The sequence below is a fragment of the Phoca vitulina genome, unplaced genomic scaffold, assembly GCF_004348235.1.
Source record: "Phoca vitulina isolate PV1807 unplaced genomic scaffold, GSC_HSeal_1.0 scaffold66, whole genome shotgun sequence".
Classification (NCBI taxonomy): Eukaryota; Metazoa; Chordata; class Mammalia; order Carnivora; family Phocidae; genus Phoca; species Phoca vitulina.
In genome coordinates this window covers 8,620,314-8,626,072 of record NW_022589769.1, presented here as the reverse complement: position 1 = coordinate 8,626,072, position 5,759 = coordinate 8,620,314, and the positions used below count along the sequence as shown (strand labels likewise).

At 49.7% G+C, this 5,759-nt stretch overlaps 1 pseudogene; it reads left to right on the top strand.

The window, feature by feature from the left end:
- The first annotated feature begins 3,747 nt into the window (after positions 1-3,747).
- Positions 3,748-5,342, top strand: LOC116624382 (annotated as a pseudogene).
- The last annotated feature ends 417 nt before the right edge of the window (positions 5,343-5,759 follow it).

Below are 5,759 nucleotides of genomic sequence, written 5' to 3'. Positions count from 1 at the left end.
ATTCCTTGGGCCAGCCTTATTCTACTACCAACCCCAATAAGCGATATCAGACATAGATATACATGCACATGCCTACACACATGGGCACGCATGCATACATGCACACATTTAGGATATTTGTCATGCACACTCATGGGATCTCCAGAGAACCTGGTTTAGAGGCCATGGATTCAAGAGCATCCCTGAAATTATGCCGCAGCCTTAGGCAGGTGGAGCTGCCACGGTGGCCACCCCGGGCCTGACGCCCTGGTCTAACTGCTGGCCCTGGGCATGGGGTGCTGTTCTAAGAATCCCTGCCTTTCTTGCCTGTGGAAGTGGAGCATTCCTGCTGCCCCGCTCTTCAGAGTGGATTCCCGTGGCAACCAGCTCCCATTTCCAAGTCTTGCATGGGCCCTGCTGATTGGCCAGGGGACTTGCACGGGCTCTGCTGATTGGCCGGGGGACTTACATGGGCTCTGCTGATTGGCGGGGGGACTTGCACGGGCTCTGCTGATTGGCAGAGTGTGTGCCAATGCCTGTGCCTTCGCTGCAGGGGCTGCTGGGACAAAGTCCGAGGCTTCCGCGGTAAAGTCGACTGAGGAAGAATATGCAAAGGAGCAGGGTGGTTAAAAAGTATTGAAAAATGCCCACCGTACCTTCTAAGAGCACTTTTTGTGCATCTTGGGCCGCGTCCACCGTTTCTTCTACTTTTCCCCTCTTCCCGGATTAATTTCAAGTGTTCGTCTGCATTCTTCAGCCCAGAGCACAAGTGCCACTCTCACAGCTGGCTTCTCAGGGGGAGCTTAGTTTCTCCTAAGAACAGAACCCGGGTTATTAGCAGCGCAAAATCTGCCTTCCTCTTTCCTAAGGAGAAGGGAGCCTTCGGTTTCCAAAAACGCAAGGCAGGAAGCAAAAAAGAAAAGAGGGAGGGAGGAAGGCAGGGAGGGAGGAAGGGAGGAAGGAGGGAAAGAGGGAAGGAAGGAAGGACGGACGGAAGGAAGGAAGGAGAAAAAAAATTTAAAGAGAATATGAGTTGAGCAATTCATTTTGTAACACAGGTTAACTTCAGCTCATCTAAAAATCAAAATTGAAAACAAATTGGTTTAAATTGCAGCAAGATAGCTTTCTGGTTTTCAGGCTTGTGGCAACATGGAATTTCTTTCCTGGAGGTCCTTTGGGAATTGGCTGGATCCACCACGTTGGTCGGCATAAGTATGACCTAGTTGTGTGTGGAGCTAGAGCAGCAGATCAAACGGCCTTCTCATGTCCTTGCTGGCCTCGCTTCCGTCCTGGTGCCCTGGCAACCCGTATGGGATGACGGTGCAGCCCTGAACATTCCAGTGAGGACGGGCACGCAAGTGTCTGCGTGTCTGGTGGGGGCGGCAAAGTCAGCCGGAACCGGGAACAAAGGCTGATTCTTGGTGTGGGTTAACCACTGCCTATTATCCCTTCTCCAACCCAAATAAGTTTTGTGACTGCTAGAGAAAATTGAAATTGCCAAAGAGAAAAGTTGGGGGGGGGTGCTCCAATATTTTCTTTGACTCTTACTTAAACATTGGCAATTTTCCTGAGACTATAAATATGATTGGGGCCCAGCCATTTCTCTCTTTGTAGTCTATGAAAATTAACTCAGTCCGCAGGGGCTGCAATCACTGCCAAAAACCTCAAGTGTGGGCTCTTCCTCCACACTGACAAAAATAACAGTTAATTAGGCTGCAACACCCAAAGGAAAGTGAACTTACACTACCAATCGCAGGGCGGCATGCAAAATGTCGCCATGACAACCGGCATTTACAGCTCTTCAATTTTAATATATCAAAGGCTAGGGATAATTTCCCAGCGAGAATACACGAGGGTGGATTCCCCCCACCCCCCCATTCTTTCTGCCAGTCTTTTGCCTGTACGGGAGCTCTACTCCTGTGGCAACAGGTTTAAAAGGAAGAGAAGTCTTGTGAAAGCATGGAACACCTGGCATGGTACTCCTGGAGATGCTGCATGCCTTGGGAGGCCCGGGGATGGCACAGCTTCTGCTCAGAGTGTGGGCTGAGTGAAAAGAACTCAGGCAGGCGAAGTGTGAGCTGGGAACTTTCGCCCCCAATTCCAGGTGAACTTGCTGTTTTCATGAACTTCCCTTCCTCTCTCCCTCTGTCTCACCATCCCTCCCTCTGTCTCTCCATCCCTCTGTCTTCCCTCCCTCCCTCCCTCCTCCCTCTGTCTCTCCTCCCTCACCCTCCCACCCTCCCTTCCTTCTTCCTTCCTCTGTTTCTCCCTCCCTCCCTCCCACCCTTCCTCTCTTCCTTCTTCCCTCCTTCTCTCCCTTCTTGTTTTGTTGAGAGCTTACTCTGTTCCAGGCACCTAATAGGCATCACCTCATTTATTCTACACAACTACACTGTAAGTTAAATATTATTTTATACACAAGGACGTGGAGATTAAGAGAGGGTGAATGCCCGAATCACCCAGTAAGTTGCAGAGCCTTGATTTGAACCAATTCAGACCTCACAGTTCAGGGCCCTTGTACTTTCTATGTCCTCAGTAGTATTAAAATGAACTCTCTATAAATAGAAGTAAATAAATTTATTATTATTACCATTGCCCTCACCACTATGTATCAGTCAGCTGTTGCTGCCTAACAAACATCGACAGAGTCTCAATGGTGTACAACAATAAGCATCTGTTTCACTTCAGGATAGGGTGGCTCTGATCCCCAGGTGTTTATTCTGGGGCCCAGGCTGAAGGGGAAGCTACTGCCCAGAGGCAGCTCTTCTCATGGTGATGACAGAGTCATAGAGGGTATGTCCAACCACACAAGCACATTTCAAATCCCTCCTGTGTCATGTCTGCTAATATCCCCTTGGCCAAAGCAAGTCACATGATTGAACCCAAAGACAAGGAGTAGAAAAAAATACACCCTCCCTTTTGTGGGAGGAATTGGAAAGTTTTATAGCAAGGGTGTAGATACAGGGAGAAGTGAAGAACTGGGGCCCAAAAGATTATTCTACACAATTAGCATCATCATCCTCATCATCCTCACCAACCTCATTACTTCTATGGGCCAGACCTCTCTTTACCTTGAACTAGGTTTTTTTTTTTTTTTAAGATTTTATTTATTTATTTGACAGAGAGAGACAGCGAGAGAGGGAACACAAGCAGAGGGAGTGGGAGAGGGAGAAGCAGGCTTCCCGCTGAGCAGGGAGCCTGATGCGGGGCTCGTTCCCAGGACCCTGGGATCACTACAAAGTGCTCTACAAAAAGTCTGCTTAAGTAGTCCCTTGCAATTTGTGTATACATACCCTAACCTGGGGAGAACATTTATTCGGCTTTTTTCCCATAGAGTCTTATTCCCCACTGTATCCTAGCATTTAGCATGATTTCTGGTACAGGTGTATGTTCGATAAATAGTAGCTGAATGAATGAATGAGTAAATGAATAGATGGGGATGTTTGGGAGAGCAAATGCCAGCTCTGGAATTGCTCAGACCAGTTCGTCGAGTCTGAGACTGTGAGTTTCCCCCTATCTGTAGGTAGCTCTGCAGAGAGAGGTGGGCTGGACCTGGAGCAACAGAAAAACAGCAGATGAAAGGACCATCCTTGCTGCGGAGGCACCCTGGCACCGAGCGGTTATTTGTTTTCTCTAATACAATGTGAAAAGTGCTAATGGGATTAGCCTTTTGTGATGAATACTAATATGATATGAAAACAAATGCTAATATGCAATGTGAAATTGCTAACAGAGGAGGAAATTGCTAATAAAATGCAGTGGGCCTCAATGACAGATGCTTTGGACAGCCCTCTGGTCTGGCCAGGGCTGGCTTGTGGTTCAGGAGTGACGGTAAGCTGGAACCACAGCATACGAGTTGCTTGGTGATGGGTGGATTTCAGTTGCTTCCTCCAAAATGACCTCTGTGTGGGTGGGGTTTGGGAGAAGGCACCCACAGGATACACAGAAGCATGCACACATGGGCTCGCAGCCCCTGGAGGACCCAGCTGGGAGGTCTCTGTCAGGAAGTGAGAATGTGCCTCCTTGCACTTTTGTCACACATCTTTGAGCTTTACCAGAGTTCTATCCTTTCTGTGGTGCTGGTTGGCTTTACTTCTACCTTGTGCCGTTGGTCAGGGAGCCATGCAAATGGAGAGGTAGATACAGAGTGAAGCAACTTGTCTCTGGACACAGAAATAGCAGCTGGGGCTAGATTCTACTTCTAGATTCTGTTCCTACTCTATCTCCCCACTCCCACTTCTTCACCTGCATCTTCTCTGCCTCCATCCATTCCCTCCCCCATCTCCTCCCTTTCTGCATCTCCTCTCCACCTCTTTCCCTTTCTGCCAGAAAACTGATCTTCCATCCCTTTGCTTATGGCAGAGAGTGGCTTAAATAAATAGCTTAGGTTGGTGAAAAAGAGATATGCATGGATGCAGGAAGTGACTGGGTTCTGGTCTCAGGTTCTGGGATCAGCGGTGGCCGCACAGGGTATGTTAACTCAAACGGATGATGCACTCTTGCAAAGTGGAAACTAGATGCAGTTCTTCAAGTAAAGGAACGGCGGAAGGAACGAGAGGAGAAAACCGAGATAAGAGGCTAACAGATTCTGATGACCATGATTGCCAGCACAATTGCCTTGATGGCGGGGGTGGGGGGAAGTGGAGGGACCCCCACATGGAGATGGCCCTGAGGAGCTCAGGACAAGAAGAGAGGACTCCATGGCAGGCAGAGGGGAGGATGGTGAGATTTTGTCTGTCAAACCACCCCAGCAAATGTGTCCAAAAGATAAAGGGCATCACAGGAAAGAGGAAAAAAGTGGAGGAGGAGAAGGTGGAGGGGAAGGTGATGAGTAGGGGGTGGGAGGACAGAGAGAAAGAGATGAGTAGATGGCGATTTGGAAGGGGGAGGCATGCTGGAATGAGAGAAGAAAGAGAATAGGGACACAGAAATGACACTGAGAGCAGGATAAAGTTCGCTGGCAATGGGAAAGACAAAACAGGAGGGAGATGGCAGGAGAACATTCCAGGAGAGAGAGGGACTGCCTTGATCAGTTAAAAGGAAGTAAGAGGAGGTGGCAGCAGAAGAGCAGAAGGAGCAGAGCGCAGGGAGTGCAAGGCTCCAAGGGAAATTTCTGCACATCACCGAACCTGCCAAAGAAAGGACTCTGGCCACAAAGCCAGAGCAAATATGGCCTCTGAGCTGGGAGAAGAGACACCTGCTCACCACCTACAGGATATCGGCAACAGTGGAAGGGAGACAGTTCAGCTGAGTCCTAGTCAGTGGAATCAGGGTCAGGTTCTGAGGAGAAGGAAGAGGAAGAAGAGGAGGAAGAAGAGGAGGAGAAGGAAGAAGAGGGAGAAGAGGCAGAGGAGGAAAAAGAAGAGGAGGAGGGGTGGAGGAGGAAGAGAAAGAGGAGGAGGAGGACAACCCTTCTGGACTTGGCCGAAGAAGTGAGTGAAGGAGAAATGTAAAGACGGAAGACGAGAGAATGGAAGCATATCTTAGTTGTCCCGAGACTGGGGGCAAGTGAAGAAGGGGGTGAGGGCACCCTGCAGACAGTGCACTGACCCGAGAAGACAGCGCTGAGGCCCTAGCCTTGTCACCGCTGACAAACAGGAGCTGCCGGAGGGAAGGAGGCATGTGCAGGGTGTGGACGGAGCAAAGGACAAGAACACAGACAGACAGGCTCTGAACGGGGAGAAGAAGAAGGGCTTTCCGATCACGGCGCTGAGGGAGATGGACGCCATCCTCAGGGCCCAGCACCCAACCTGGGCTCCCTGGGAGACAGTCTTGTGCCT